This window comes from Propithecus coquereli, unplaced genomic scaffold (genome assembly GCF_000956105.1).
Source record: "Propithecus coquereli isolate 6110/MARCELLA unplaced genomic scaffold, Pcoq_1.0 Scaffold23, whole genome shotgun sequence".
Classification (NCBI taxonomy): domain Eukaryota; kingdom Metazoa; phylum Chordata; class Mammalia; order Primates; family Indriidae; genus Propithecus; species Propithecus coquereli.
The window spans coordinates 3,875,465-3,892,826 of NW_012147841.1; positions in this window are offsets into that span (position 1 = coordinate 3,875,465).

A 17,362-nucleotide genomic window follows, 5' to 3' on the forward strand; every position below is an offset into this window, starting at 1 on the left:
CCTCTCTCATAGGGTTATTTTTAATTGGATTTCACATCTGTAGAATTGGATTAATTATTATCCTCACTTTATGACCTACTCTCATTATTACTCTATGCAAGACCATTTTTAACCATCTCTCTGGGATGAGCACCTGTAAAATCACCACCAGAAATAAACAACAGGAACCCTGATAACAGCTACTACCTACATATATACTTCTTTCCCATCTTAACTTTCTTCCCCCCGCCTCCCCCTATCCAAGGCAACCACTATCCCAAACGTGGTACTTATCATTCTCCTATTTTCCTTGTAGTACATTTCTATCATATCGGTCATCCAAAAATTTTGTAGTTATTTTTAACTTTATAAAAAGAAGGTATCATAATGTACATAAGCTTTTGTGACTTTTTTTCACTTAACATTACATTGTAAAGAGTCATCCATAGCTTGTGACTAGGTATAGTTTACTTGTTTTGACTACTGTATTTTATTATGTGTGCATACCACAATATCACAATTTATTTATCCATTCTCTTTTAAATTTAGTTTTTTCCAGGTTTTTGCTACTATGCAACAGGGCTGCATAAACATCTTTGTATAGATTTCTTAGTACATATGTGCAGGAGATTTTCCTTAGGTATATGCTTAGGAGAATAATTTCTGGCTCATAGGCTCTGCATATCTTCAACTTTATAGGATAACACCAAACTGATGTCCAAAGTCTTGAGGCATTTGGAGTTGATTTTGGAGTATGGTATGAAAAGGAATTTGATTTTGTCTATTTCCGTATGGTAACCTTATTCTAACTCTATTTGTTGAACAGCCCTCTCCCCATAAGATCTGACATGCCACCTTTTTTTTTATACAACCAAGTTTCACATATTCACATATGGGTATGTCTCTGAATTCTATATTCCATTGATCAATTTTTCTATCTCTGTACTAAGACATAATTGCTACAGCTTCAAAACAAGCCTGGATATTTAGTAGTGCCTGAGATATTTTGAACCCACTATTCTTCCATATGAATTTTAAAATCACCTCTTTCTCTTATAAACATGTACACCTCTTTATTTAGTTTTTCAAAATGTCTTTCAATGAAATCTATAAATTTCCCAAGATGTCTTCTATACCTTTTGCTAGGTTTAGGTCCATATCTTTGATTATTTTAGTTGTTGCTATTTTAAAGAGAAGCTTCTTTTTAATTGATTTTTAGAAATCATTCCTTTTGCATAAAAATGGATAACCACCTTGGTAACTTCTTGCATTGTTTCTAATAAATTATCTCTTGATTCTTCTGGGCTTCTTATGTAAGTGATAATGTCGCCTGAAAATAATATTTTACTTTTTATTTTCAATCCTTATGGTCTTCATTTCTATTTCTTGTTTGAACTTTCTGGCTAAGTTTGCCAATAAAATGCTAATAAAAATGGTGATAATGGCATCTTTATCTATTTTCTATTTTCCTTCAGTTGAGGGTGACATTTGCTTTAGAGTATATTGTTGTTGTTTAGATATTCTTTATTATTATAATTTACTGAGGATTTTATCCTAAATTTGGTTCAATTTTATCAATTTTTTTGAGAGGTCTATGAAAAAGATACTATAGCGTTTCTCCTTTAATGTGTTAATGTGGTTAATTATAGATTTTATAGCATGAAACCATCTTTGGATTCCTGGATATAATTCAAGTTATTCATTGTGCATCATCACTTTTAGGTATTGTTGAACTGAAATGATTATTATTTTGTTTAGCATATTTTGTACATATGATCATGAGACAAATTGGCTTGTTTTTCTTTGCCTGGCTTTGCTCTCTGGATCACTGCCTTCACAGAAGAATTTGGGAATATTTCATCTTTCTATTCTTTAAAGAGTTTGTAGCAGATCAGTGCCTTAGAAATTTAACTCTACTTATCTGTAAAACTATCGGAGCCTAGTGATTTCTTTGTCAAAAGATCTTTAGCTCTAAAGAATTATTTGGACTTTTTATTTATCTTTGAGTTGATTTAAAATTATATTTTTTCTAGGATTTTTTTCAATATACTTAAGTGTTCAAAGTTGGCATATAGTTGTTGATGGGATTATTTATTTGTTAAGTCTCATTTTGTTTTATAGCAGGGTTTCTCAAAATTGGCATTATGAACATTTTGAGCTGGATAGTTCTTTGTTGTGGGGGGCTGTCCTGTACGCTGTACAGCAGCATCCCTGGCCTGTATTCACTAGACACCAATAGCACCCCCTGCATAATGACAACCAAAGATGTTTCCAGATATTATCAATTATCCCTTGGAGGATCCAATCTTCCTTGGCTAAGAATCCCTCATAGATATTTATGTGCCCTTTTCATTCCTACTATTATTTCTTTCATTCCTACTGTTATTCTATTACTAACTTCTAAGTTATATACTTCGGTAATTGACTTTCAGCCTTTCTTTTTACTTTTATGTTTATGTAAGGCTAAAAATTTCCCACAAAGCACCACTTTAGTTGAATTATACTGATGTTTTTACAATCATTCAGTTATAGATTAGCCTAAAATATAAGAACATGAAAGATTGAAAAATAAAGTAAAAGTACATATCAGAAAAATCACTTTTTAAAAGTTATGTATTACTATATTAGTAGTATACAAAATAGACTTTAAGATATAAAACATTATTAGCAATAGAATCTCTACACATTAACAAAAATTTTAATTCACCAAGAAGCTATAACAATTCTAAATATGTATGCTCATATAAAAAATTATAAATTTGCAGAAATTGCAAATAGACATATACAAATCTACCACCATAGTGGGATATTAAATACCTCTCTTAATTAACACATTGGAATGATTTAAAAAATCAGCAAGAATATAGAGGATTGAATAGTAAAATTAACAGATTTGACTTTGTAGACATAGATGGTATTTTGCAAACAATTAGAGAATATAAATATTTTTTCAAGTACATGTAGAATATTTACAAAACTTGATCCATGATGTAAATAAACATCAAAGAATAAGTTGCATCCTTTGAGAAAGCAATTAAGCTATAAGTCCATATCAAAATTATCAAAATCCACGTTTGGAATTTAGATAACTTCTTCTAAATAACTTACAAAAAATCATAATCAAAATGCCACTTTATTTTTATCTACCACAAATAGTTCTGATAACAGAGATTGTCTTCTTCCCTCAAGGATAAATTTTGGATAACCAATGGAATGCTGCTGAACGTTTAGCATATGGATCCTAGTCGGGACCTAATTTGTGGTGCTGGGTCATGTCCATGGTATAAATACTCCCATCATACCTAACTTAAAACTACCAGTGTGACATCATCATACATAGGTGGAACTGGGAAGACATGTGCCCAGTCAGCCCTTGCGAGGCTTTAACAGACCACTAGCATGACCCATAATTTTCTGCTTTCGTCCTGCGGTCACTTTAAGTGTAATGAGTCTTGATTCGGAAACTGGAGTCAGAAGGCTCCAAAAGTAGTCAGAACCTGAATGTTGATCTGATGTTAAGAGTTTTCTTCACACACTCCACTCCAAGCCTGCCCAGCACACTGGGGAAAGAGGTCATCTCCTCTTTGTCTTCCTTCTTAAAACTCTCAACTGCAGCTGAGAGGAGTGCGAGTAGAGTAACTTACCCAGGGTAAGAGAGGGAGAGGAATAATGGAAAAGATAACATGATACTCACAAATGTCTTCATCTACAAGGAATCTTCTGAGTGAATGATGTACAAAAAGCTGAGTCTTTTCCTCCAGGAGACGTAGTGGGTATCTTTGGAGCCTCCCTTGTTGGATCTCTAGCTGGATCTCTTATGACATATCAGTGACTCTCCTTGGCTGGCCACTCCTTCCTCAGTGCTTTGCTCATTCATTCATTCACTCAATAAATATTTATTGAACATCTGTTCTTAATACTAGGACAAGCACTGTTCTAGGTACTAGGAAAACAGCATGAACAACAACAAAAAAATACAAATATTTGTATTTTCCAGGTCAATTCTCTTACCATCTTATTTCACAGGAAAATAATCACATATGCTTTGACCACCTTAAAGGAGCAGTATAGCTACTTTCAGTAAGCTGCAGAAACTTGCCTTAGCCCCACCATCAACACAGCTCCTGAGCCTAGCTCTGTGGCTTTCCAGATTTCCAGAGATAGAGGTCAGCACTCAGTTCACTGTGTCCCTAATATCTCTGAGTGATCTTGTCAAATCCCTCTCTGCAACCCTCCTCCATCCCTAGACTTGTCTTGAGAGGCTGGAGCCTCCCACCACTCTCACTTGAGGGAAGAAGGGTTGGAGCTCAAAACATAGATTTTGCCAAGGCAATCTTCCTCACAATCCTCTTCCTCCCTGAACTCTCCTGAAACTGTCTTTCATCAACCCTTTGTGGATAAGTTTTCAATATTAGCGTTGCAAAACCAGCTCTCAGCTGGCTGATTCCTACAAATTCCTGCTTGTGGTCAGTTGAGCTGCCTTAGTATCCTATGCAGTACTTTTGGCCTGCACTCTAAACCAGAATGTCTGGGTTTGAAATGGAATCTGAGACCCATGACAATAGCTGTTAGACATTGGACAAGTTACTCAGCCTGTCTGTGCCTCAGTTTCTTCATCTACAGAATGGAGTTTATAGAAGTTCTTGCCTCATGTCTTTCTCATGGGAATTAAAGTATAAAAAGCTCTTAGAAGAGGGCCTGCTCTGTAGTAACCCATTGGAATTTTATAGTGTTTCTCTGTGCCTCAGCTGAAACTTCCAAATTAGTGTCCTGTTGCTTTATCCAGTGTCTTTTTTTTTTTTTTTTTTTTATTTCAGCATAATATGGGGTACAGTTGTTTAGGTTACATGTGTTGCCCTTGGTTCCCCCCCCGCCAAGTCCGTGTTTCAAATATGTCCAACCTTCGGGTAGTGCATTGCACTCCTTGTGTATACAAATACCCGTCCCCTCCTCCCTCCTCCCCCCTCCTCCCGCCGCCCTCCCCCTTCCCCAGCATCCAATAGATGTTGTTCTGATATGTGCATTTATGTGTTGATTAGTTAATACCAATTTGATGGTGAGTACAAATGGATCCTGTTCTTCTGCTCTTGTGGTGCCCCACTTTGGATAATGGGCTCAAGTTTAATCCAGGAAAGTGTAAGTGGTGCTAGATCACTGTCATTTCTTATGATTGAGTAATATTCCATTGTGAACATATACCAAATTTTGATAATCCACTCATGGATTGACGGGCACTTGGATGGTTTCCACATTCTTGCAATAGTGAATTGTGCTGCCATAAACATTCGGGTGCAGATGTCCTTATCATAGAATGTTTTGTGCTCTTTTGGGTAGAAATGCAAATCAAAACCACAATGAGGTATCACCTAACCCCAGTGAGATTGGCCTCTATCAAAAAAACACAAAACAACAAATGTTGGCGAGGATGTGGAGAGACAGGAACTCTTCTACACTGCTGGTGGGACTGCAAATTAGTGCAACCTCTGTGGAAAAGAATTTGGAGATACCTCAGAGAGCTAAAAATAGAAATACCATTCGATCCAGCAATAGCACTATTAGGCATCTACCCAAAAGAGCACAAAACATTCTACGATAAGGACATCTGTATCCAGTGTCTTCTTAATCTCTTTTCCTTTCCTGTCCTTAGACTGATTTGGATTCAAGTCCATCTAAGGCATCAATCCATACCTAGACTTCTGCTGCCGATGACATTTTCCCACATAAAAGCTTTTCTTCTTTCCTGCTCATAATGTACAGTTCACATAATTATGAAAAACGAGCCACTTCATTAAATTTTCCTAAGCTTGTCATTGAAAAAGCAACTTCTAAATGGTTTCCAAGTAAGGAAGAGAGTATGATAATAATTTTTCTTTTTTAGTGGCAGCTAGAAATTAGAGCTTTCTGGGGGAGGGATTCAGTAGTAACTTTCAATGCTTGTTTCTTTTTTTTTTAATTTTAGAATATTACAGGGGTACAAATGATTTGGTTACATGAATTGCTTTTGTACTGTGCCCATCCCCCAGATAGTGTGCCTTGTACACATTAGGTGTGATTTTACCCATCCCCTTCTCCCCTCTCCCACCTGCTTGATTTCTGATGAATGTTGTTTCCGTATGTGCACATAGGTGTTGATCAATTAGTTCTAATTTAATGGTGAGTACATATGGTGTTTGTTTTTCCATTCTTGTGATACTTCACTTAGAATGGTCTCCAGTTCATCCAGGTTAATGTAAGAGGTATTAGTTTGCCATTTTTTATGGCTGAGTAGTATCCCATGGTATACATATACCACATTTTATTAATCCACTCATTTACTGATGAGCACTTGGGTTGTTTCCACATCTTTGCAATTGTGAATTGTGCTGATAGAAACATTCAAGTGTGGATGTCTTTTTTATAGAATGTCCTTTTCTCCTATGGGTAGATATCCAATAGTAAGATTGCTGGATCAAATGGTAGTTCTACTTTCAGTTCTTTGAGGTATCTCCATACCACTTTCCACAGAGGGTGTGCTAGTTTGCAGTCCCATCAGCAGTGTATGAGTGTTCCTATCTCTCTGCATTCACTCCAACATTTATTGTTCTGGGACTTTTTGATATAAGTCATTCTCACTGGAATTAAGTGATATCTCATTGTGCTTTTGATTTACATTTCCCTGATGATTAGAAATGTTGAGCATTTTTTTCTTATGTGTGTTGGGCATTAGTCTATCTTCTGAAAAGTTTCTGTTCATATCTTTTGCCCACTTTTTTATGGGGTTGTTTGATTTTTTTCTTGCTCATTTTCTTGAGTTCTTTATAGATTCTAGATATCATCCCTTTATCAGATATATAGCATGCAAATACTTTCTCCCATTCTGTAGGTTGTTTATTTGTTCTAATGATTGTTTCTTGGCTATGCAGAAGCTTTTTAATTTGATCAGGTCCCATTTATTTATTTTTGTTGTTGCTGTGATTGCTTTTGGGGTCTTCTTCATAAATTTCTTGCCTAGGCTGATGTCTATAAGAGTTATTCCAACTTGTTTCTTTATTTTGTCTTTTAAGCAGCTAATTCTTTAGTGACAGTGAGTGACTCTTTTGAAGTTAAGGTAATAGTTTCCTATGATGGTAATGATGGCTGTGAATAATACTCCATTCTCAGCTTATGACATATTCAAGGGAACACATCACTATTTCATTGCTTTTCTTTGATTTCTCAAAGGTTATAACATAATAGCTGTGAGTTCACAATAATGTCATAGAATCATAATTCAATATTGTGAAATTAGACCACTGATTTCCTGATGTGAGACTTCTGGAATTGCAAAGTAGCAAAATTTAGCATTATACCCACTTAATAGATTTCAGTTGCCAGAAAAGTACTTTGCATTTTTCCTCATTGAAGGTCATGAAATTTTTGAATATTCTTCAGTGAAAATCAAGCCAGGTTATAATTCATAGAATTTTAGGTCGGCTTCGTGAGCAGAAAAATTCCGAGCTATAAAAAAGTAGAAAGACAACTCCTCTAAGAAGTTAGAACCTCATATATTTCAGCAAAAAGAGATTAAAGCTGTTTTTGTGGAATGGTTATGGAACTTCATGCAGTAAAAAATGTAGCCAAAACATTTTTTCTGGATTGGTTTTATTAACCGAATAATTGATTTTGTAACTTTTTTTTTCCTAATTGTTTAAATTTAGTTGTTTAAGTTAATGAAATCTATCAGTTGTTTTGGCATTATGAGAACCAAAAACCCCTGAATGTATTCCATGGGTTGCTGCCAGTCTGTGGGATATTCATTCATTCACTAATTCATTCAATGCTTATTTATTGAGCACCTGCTATGTGTATGGGGTGGATATTGGGGATCCAGAAGTAAAAAAAAAGCAGAAAAGATCTTTGCTCACAAAGTTTACATTCTAGAAATAGAGGTGAGAAATGAGCTAATAAATAAATAATTCCATAAAATATGTAGTGAATACCACTGTGAAGAAAAATAAGATTAAAAAAAGGCTAGAGAGTGGAGAAAGAGCTTGTTAGATAGGATGTTTTATTTAGAAAGCTTAAAACACTTTCTGAGAAAGTGGTAGCTGAGCATATATCAGAATAAGACAGTGAGAAAGACATAGAAATATCTGGGGAAGACTGATCTAGGCAAAAAAATAGTAGTTGGAAGAGTCTGTGAGATCAAAGAGTGCTTGGCATATTCCAGAAGTAGCAAGGTGGTCAGAGTGACCCATGAAGGCACTCATGAAGCAGATATTGATCGAAGTGAGATGCCAGATAATGCAGGACTTTGTGAATCTTGGTCAAGACTGTGATTTTCGTATTGAGATGATGTGAAGCTGTTGGAATAATTTTTGAGCAAGGGGCGACATGATCTTATTTATGCTTGACAAAAAATCCCTGTGGTCATTAAGTGGAAAATACACAATAGGTTGGGAGAGAGGGGTAGGACATTAATAGTACTTTTTTCTGTAACATTTTTTTTGTGGTCAAACAAGTTTTGGAAACATTACATTAAACAAAGGTAAATATTAAGTTGTTTTCAGAATCAATATGTTGATGTATCTTGTGTATCTCAAATAGTGTGATAGAATATGCTACATTCCCAACTTTTACCACAGAAATCTTCTTTTCTGGGACCCTCTTAAGAGATCAGTGTTCCATGGACCCCACTTAGGGCAATGCTGATGTAGAAACCACCTAAATAAATCATCTCTTTTCTGAGAAACATAAACACTTTCAATAAAGTGTTATTTTATTTTCAATAAAATAAAGCTGAGAAAGAAGTTATCTGTTAGAGTTCCTCATTATTCCTTCTATGACCTTAATTCTTGACCCTGGTGAGATTGTTTCCTGTTTTCAGCAAGGCTTTGTTAGAATAGATTTTTTTTCAGTGTTCTGTGCTGAGAATTAGGGCACTGTATATAATTCTAAACCCTTACACAGTCTTGGTCTATGCCTGTAGTGTCCAGCTTTTGATTAAATATCCACCTTTCTTCATTCACCAGAGAAAACGGGAGCATAGCAGAATCTTGTACATCACTGGGAAGACAAGTCAGGCTTCTTACGGAACGGCTAGTTTTTAATTGGCAGGAGAACTCTCGACTTGCTAAGAGAAATGTCATGCCCTTTTGTAGAATGTTATCCCAGAGCCAAAGATATTCACATTAGGTAGCATGCTCATTATTTTAAAAGTAGTTCTTTAGCTAATGAATACAGTATAGTCATGGAAACCTTAGATTTTTCTCACTCCTGTAACTGTATTCTTATTCATCACATTTGAATGTCCCTGAACAGACACTGACTAATTTTCTACCAATTTTTCCCTGTCACTTTGCTAAATTAAAATGTTTTAAAGGTTAATTGTCAAATCTTTGGGGGGGGAATGAGGCTTTCTAAAGGCTAAGTTTCCAAACTATAATAAGTAGCATATCCTTATCCCATTTAAAAACATTTGCTTAAGGTGGTTTGGATTTGCTTTGTAAGCAGTTGGGTCACTTGGAAAACTTACAGGGAGAAAAGATGTACCAGAGTACAGTGAAATAACCTGCATCTTTGGGTCCAATGAGGCTTCTTGCCTTTCCTCAGGAAAGAAGGTAGGACACGCAGCAAATAGAGAGGGCATAATGATATGGTGCAAGGGCTTTGTAATCCCAACTTTGTCATTTCCTAAATGTGTGGATCTAGGTGTGTTCTGGTTGTTATTTGTATTCTGTGTCTCCATTTTTTATTCTGATAAGGAGATGGCGACAGCTGCTTAGTGGGGCTGTCGTGAAGATAAAAAAAGATAACATACGTGCAACACATTTGTCCCTATCACTGGGTGGAGCTTTTGTTGTTGCCAGTGTGCCAACCCTGAAGCAGGACTGGGCTGCTTAAATTTGCTAGAAAGAAACTACTCGTGAACAATGTATATTTTACCAATATTTTGGAGGAAATATAAAGGTGGGCTTTCACATGGCACAGGATATAGTATTTTACTCCCAAACTCTCAGTTTTCTCTTGTTGAGTGGGCAAAGACTGCTAATTCTAACACTCTATCCGTTACACCCTTTCTTTCTTCCAGTAACAGAAGACCCAAGTTTTTCAGAGAACATGGCTACCCTCATAAAGAGAAGGACAGGACTTTGGAATTTAATATTTTTTCCTCTCTTGCATCCAAGTGCAACCATGTAACCAAGTTAGGCCCGTAGGTGTGAACAACAGTGATGTGTGCAATTGCCTGGTCATCTTCTCAAAGTTGAAGTTGCTTGTCTTAGACTCTCTTTCTCGTTTCCTGTGGCTTGAAGAATATTGACAATTGGAATGACTTTAGAAACTGCAAGTTCTCCACTATTCATCCTTATATTATTAAATGTTACCAAAATAAGCTATCTCATTTAAGTCACTACATTTTGGGATCTTTTTGTTCAAGCAGCTCAGTCTGTACTCTAATTAGGCATAGATCAGTTCCCCTTGGTCTCAGATCCCCTTTCTCTCCATGTCCTCCAGGGCCTGGCTTTCCAGGCCACAGTCTCTCCCTTAATGGATCTAATGCCTCCGTCTTGCTTCCTTTCTCATGCAACATAATTTAACTTTTTTCTATTCTCTCCAAACATTTATCCCCCATCCATCATTCTTTTCTGTCTGTGAGGGACTCTCCAGTCTCTAGGGTGCATCTTTTTTAAAAGATAGAAGAGAATTATAAATTATAAATTTTTGTGTGTGTGTCATATATGGGAAAGGCTCTACATACAGACTGGTATGTAAAATGTGCTTAATGATGAGTTCTTCTTCCATGTCCCCTTTATCCCTGTCCCCCTTGTACAAGTTGACATTAGTCCTGGGATAAACTGGAAGGATTTAAAGATCCATTTCTACTGTGGTGCTATAACCTTGTTACAGATCAAAACTAATGCCTGGGAAAAATCCAGGTCAATGATAATCTGAATGAATCCCAAATTCACTTGATAATCTGAGGGTTAAAAATATGTAGATCCCAGATCCCACTACTGGAAGGTCTGGTCCTATAGGTTTGCTGTAAGATCAGGAAAGATCAGTATTGTTAGCTTCCATCCTAGGTAATTTTGATACAACCATTTAGCTGGTATATAGACTAAAAGCTTGGAATTATGAATCTAAGCTTTTGCAAAAATCAAGGTAGTTAAGGAGAGGCAAAATGTCAGGTAATGCTTATTTCTGCTACATTATTTTTTTTTATAACTCTCAGCTTCCTTAACAACAGTAGACAAAATTAAACTGATTATTCAGCCATAAAATAAGGAGTCTTGAATGTTTCCAACCACTTCAAACCATGAGTCAGAGTCAACTCTCAAGTTCAATCATATATGACCAAGAACAACAACCAAGGATTTGAACACATCCAAGTAAGCATTATACTTTGGCTTGATACACATATAGAAGCTGCCAATGAAAGAAAAATGGAGACTAATAGGAAATGAGAACCCATCTGTTTGGAGGGCCAGCTATCTGATATGTTAGCTTTGGCTACCTTTGTATACTTTGTCCTGCCAATGAAGCTCCTCTCAGGGAAATTGAAACACTGACCTCATATGGCTGGGATCGGCACCAATAATGCCACTGTACATGTTAGGCCTTCCAAACAGTTCAAGAGGCTGATTTGGGGCTCAACTTGGCAGCCCTGAGCCATATAGCTCATTACCTATAATGGGAATTATGTGTGTTTTTTATTAAGCTGATATATTTTGAAAACATACATGGCTTAGAGCTCTAGAACTCACATACAGAAAATAAATTCAACATTTAAACTCAAAGCAGCAACTTTCAAACAGAAAAAATGGGTGGTAGAATTTCAGAGTCCAATATTATGGTGCAGATGCTGAAGGTCAGAAGAATTCATTAGAGGGAAAAATATTGAGGAGCAGAGAATCAGAGGCAAGGGAAAGGTATTCAGAGGCCCCTTCTCCCATCCCCGCACAAGGAGATGAATGCTCGACGAGTCATCTGCTGTTACTGACCACGGCCCTCATAAAGAGAACAAAAGGAGGAGGAGGAGGAGGGTCAGGAGGCAGTGTTTACAGGGCCTTCACTGCAAGACCAGATACATGCGATTTTATTTTCTTTGTACATTTCTGTTTTAAGGAACATCAAGAGACACCATTTGTAATGCAAAAAGTCTGGGATTTAATTAATTTAACCTAATAAAATTGGCTGTACAACCATCTGGTGCTACTTTTGGATGTAGCAGTGAGAATATTGAACTGGTGTGAGAACAAGAGGCTCATCTTTCAGGTTATCTCTTTGGATTATGCAATTTACCAGGATGTAAGATGTGAATAAGAAATGATATCCTCTGGTCAGGACACAAATGTACTCAAGCACTTTGGATTATCTTCTGGGCCTCAAGTATTCAGAGAATCTCAACACCGATCAAGAAACCCACGCAGATTCAAATCATCCTGTTGCCCCCTTTGTTGTAATATAGTAGAGGTCTCAGGTTGGGAACAGCGGGAAGGAAAATTTTGCTTGCATTTATTTTTCTAGATAATTTTATAATATAGTCTTTTTCATCTTTACCCTGTTCTTCCTCCTTTCCTGCTGTCCTTCAGCCAGAATCATTAACCTCATCCCCTAGAAAGTTTCTGATACTCATGTTTATTAAACCCCTACTTTGTGTCAGCCTTTGTGCCTGGTGAATGACATTCATACATTTATTTAATTCTTTAAACACCTATAAGTAAGTAGTATGATTTTTATTTTATGGATGAAGAAATTGTTATTAAGAAAGGATATGGAACTTAATATAATTAAACTAGCCAATATCAGAGGTGGAATTTGAATCTATGTCTTCTGATACCAAACCGATGGTATTTCTATCATGTTATGTTGCCATGCTACCATTGTAAGTAAGCACTTGGACTTCAAGAACATGAACGTTTTGAAGCAAATGAACTCCAGAGTCCAGCAGATGCTATCTGAATTCAACTTAAGAAAATGCCATTTGATTAAAAGAGTAGAATACACAGTCCTTAGGAGCTCTTTGTTGTACCAAGTTCAAGTCTTTTTTGTTTCACATCAATTTAGGAGTTTCAGGAATAAGAAATTCAGGAAGTCTGAACCTGACAAAGCATGCCCAATTAATTCCCTGTGGGGCAATGGTCCATAATAAAGAACATTTTCTTATCTTTACAAACCAGCACACATGCTAGTATGGTCTTGGGAATCTGTTTTATAATTAAGCCTCTCAGGCAAAATAGCATCACTCCCAGTTATGAATTTATTTTGATAGAAAAAGAAATTTATAGTTTTATATAAATTGATAGTTTATATAAAACCTACTACTAAGTTCTTGCTCTGCCTCTCTAAAGCTATGTAGCTTTGGCAAATCTCAGTCTCTCTAAGTTACTGTTCAGTCATCTATAAAATGAGCTCTATATATTAATACTTGTCAGACCAACTCTCCTATCCACGTTCGATGCTAGATTATAAACATTTTGGAGTTAGGCACTGTTTCTGTGTGCCTAGAAAAGGACTTGGCACAATGGAGGGATTCATTCTTCACTGAATTGATGAGATTAAAATATGTTAATGAATATGAATGTTTCTTAGAAATTCTAAAGGTAATTGAAGGTAATTATTTAAAACAAGCTTTTTATTTTCTAAGAGTTTTAGATTTATCAAAAAAAACTTATAATGATAGTATAGAGAGTTCCTATATAATTTCCACCCAGTTTCCTCTAGTATTAACATCTTACATTAGTATGGTACATTTGCTACAATTAATGAGCCAACAATATAAACACATTATTATTAACTAAAGTCCATACTTATTCATATTGTTTTAGTTTTTATCTAATGTCCTTTTGCTTGTTCCTTGTTCTAGCGTCTCATCCCGGATACCACATTACACTTAGTTGACATGTCTCTTTGGCCTCCTTTTGACTATGACAGTTTATTAGTCTTTCCTTGTTTTTGATGACCTTGACAGTTTTGAGCTGTACTGGTTGAGTATATTGTAGAATGTTCCTCCATTGCGATTGGTCAATATTTAATCGGAATTATGTGTTTTGGGCAGGAAGCCCACAGAGATAAAGTACCATATCCCTTACATCATGTGAAGAGTACATACTATCAGCATGACTTATCCCCATGGTGTGAACCTTGATAACTTTGTTGATGTAGTGTTTGTCAGGTTTTGCCACCCTTTTTATCCCCTTTCCTTATTCTATATTCTTTAGAAGGAAGTCAAAATGTGCAGCTCACACTTTAGTGGAAAGTTATGTTACATCTCCTTGAGGGTGAATTATTTGCATAATTTATTTGGAATTCTTCTTCACAGGAATTTGTCTCTTCTCTCTCATTTATTTATTGAATAATTTATATCGGTATAGAATAAGGATATTTATTTTATATTATACTTTGGGTTATGAGCCAATACTACTTTATTTTGTTGCTCAAATGTATTGTTACTTTTAATATAATTACCCAGCAGAATCCATAGTGAATGAGTATTCTGCTAAATTCCATTTGGAGGGAAAAATGTGATTGTGAGGTTCAGGATTTGTGTGTATTTTGCCACCCTTTCACCCTTTGCACTCTTACAACCTAGCGCTTGGCTCATGTTATGTGTCGAAGAAATACTTTTTAAATTAATACCTGAAATATACTGTTGGATTACAAGTGTCATTGATTATAAAGATCATGGGTCAACAGAGTAGTTGTTGCAGAATTTATATACAGATCACAAATGTTTGGTAGTCATAGAAACAGCTTACAAATTTATCATTTGACTTTGAAATGTTCTTTTTTATCCCCACCACATTGTCCCATGTCTTAGAATAATCACAGCGGGAGCAGAAAAGGCTACCCTTCAGTGGACTCCCACTGTAGGCATTGCAGAGAAACATCATGTACAACATCAAGAAGGCTCATGTATTCTGTAGACTTCTCTGTTAACATGAAATGACCAGTGGAGTCTTCCCCAGCCAGGTTCAGAAGTAAGGTGCAAATCACATGGCTGAATGAGCAAACAGTCTGCAAGAAGAAAAGCAAATTCCTGCTTCTTACCAGCCTTCAAAGCTCCCTTCATCTATCAGTGTTACTCAGTTTGGGTTTGGAATGAGATCCTTTGACTCTGTACCCTGCCATCCCCAGTTAGAGAATGAATCTTGAAGTTCCACCTGGTGCCAGTTAGAGCAACAGAGGCATATTGTCAAGTGGAGTCCATCGCTCTGGCTGTGATCCACAACAGATATTTGTCTACAGCCAGGGACAAGTCCAAGCATCGGCTTTAATTTATAATGTCTGGCAGTTTCTACTGTTGGGATTTTAGCCAAAGCCAAGCTCTCTCCCTCTGTCTGTCTTTATCCATCTCATTTCTCAGTTAACATTTTGAAGCATTCTTCTTCACGGATCCCTAAATATGCCTTTTGGAATTTGACTTATAACAACTATGTTCCTGCCAACATCTGCTACATATTACTCTGTAATCAAGATTTTGCCAAATTCTAATGTTTTCTGGATCAGAAAAATCTGGATCTATGTAAGTTATTAGCATAGTACCAAACCCATTGCTGGGGCTAAATAATCGACATTTGTTTATCTGAAGGTATATAGGGAACCATTTTCATGGTGAAAATGCAATAATATACAAATAAGAAAACTGAGTGAGAAAATGTATTAGAAAATCATTCTATAGGAATTGTTCACATCCCCCATTGATGGGAGATTGAGGAGATTATTATGCTAATTTGCCAGCTCATACTTATCACTCAAATGTCATTTCTCTAATTATGTCTTGGAATAGTTTAATGAATGAATTTATTGGGACAGAGCAAAATTGAAAGAACTGACACCAGGAACTAGACTCACCCCAGGTATGGACCAATAATGGGAATAAGGAATTTGATTTTGGATTTCCCCTTAAATTCTGAAATGAGTGGAATCAGGTAGTAGAAGCAGCAGGAGATCTGTGCAGGGACAGAGAGGGAGCCAGAAAACCAAATCTGGAAGTCAAGACAATACAAAGAAATATAAAATATAAGGGAGCCAAGCCTACTGGGTGTGACACTAGGGAACCAAGAGCAGAACTGGGGCCTTGGTGTAGGAAGGATTGACTAAATATTTGCTCCAGCTCTAGTCAAGTTCTAGAATAAGTTATAATTTATAAGAGTGAAATTTTATCATAGCTTCCTTTTTGCACACCACAGTCTCTGAAAACCCACTCTATTGACTTGTTTTCCCTGCTTCTGCATGAAAGCTTAGGAAGATTCCATAGCTTCTCCAACCATTTTAAAATATTCACGGTTTCAATTTTTAAGATAATGGTTGATTCAGCCTAGCCTAATGTTAGAACTCCAAACCCACTTTCAGTCTAAAACATCTGCACTCTCCCCGCCAACCTACCTCACTCCAATCCACCTGTTGGGCCTGACTCAGGCTGGGGACCTGCAGTGGAAGAGAAGGCATGGCTAGCTGCTTCTCCCCCTTCTCCCCAAACTGCTTGGCTGATTTTCTTCCCTCATTTGTAACTCTGCATCAAAGTCTGGAGGGGAAGAGGAAGGACAGCTGAATGGAGGAGAAAAGGAGGAAGGGAGGATTGGATGGGTGCAGTTTTCATCCATCACTTATGCCTTCTAGGATGCCAGATACCCAATCATTCTTCATCTGATTGGTACTTCTGTTCATATTTGCAGGTGCCCTCCTCCTCTGGGAGTATCCCTCACAGTTCCTTCTGCAGGCTGGCTGTCCTGCACCTGAGCTGGGATCACTGCATCCTCCAGGGAGTTCCCAGAGTATTCAAGTCCAGCTCCCTTCACAGAACTCACACCAGTCTTATTGTGGGGAAGGGCAGAGGGCTGCCAGGGAAACACATTTTGTTGCAGCTGGCCAGGCTCCTACTTTTAAACTTTGATTTTTCCAAAGATCTGTGGCAGAGTTGTGGAGTGGCTCCTTTGAAATCACCATCATACAGCATGAGAAAGTCAGTGTCTGTGAAGTCTGACAGCAATCTCACAATTCTCCTCTAAAGAAATCATCTCTATAGATTTTTAAACTAATTTCCTCACATCTACCTCCTTTGGCCTGGAGATGAACAACAAGCTAAGCATCACTAAATTAGGGTCAGAGTCTCTTGGCAGCTCGTGTCTAGATGATCTGGTGCTTATTACTTACTGTTTTTGGCCTTGGGAACATGGCCCATATTCCAAGATCACAGGAAAAGTCACATCTAACATCTGGTTACCCAGCAAATGCCTCTCTAAAGAACTCTGCCGAACTCTGGTTTTAGCTGCTGTTCTGCAATTCCCTGTGGGGATCTTCAAGGTGCTCGACAGCTTCTCAGGCACAGTCTACATTTCTTCTTCTAAGAAGTTATGACAGCTTCATGGTTAAAAGTGCATGGTTTATCATGTACTTTCATCATGTTCAACTAATACGCTCT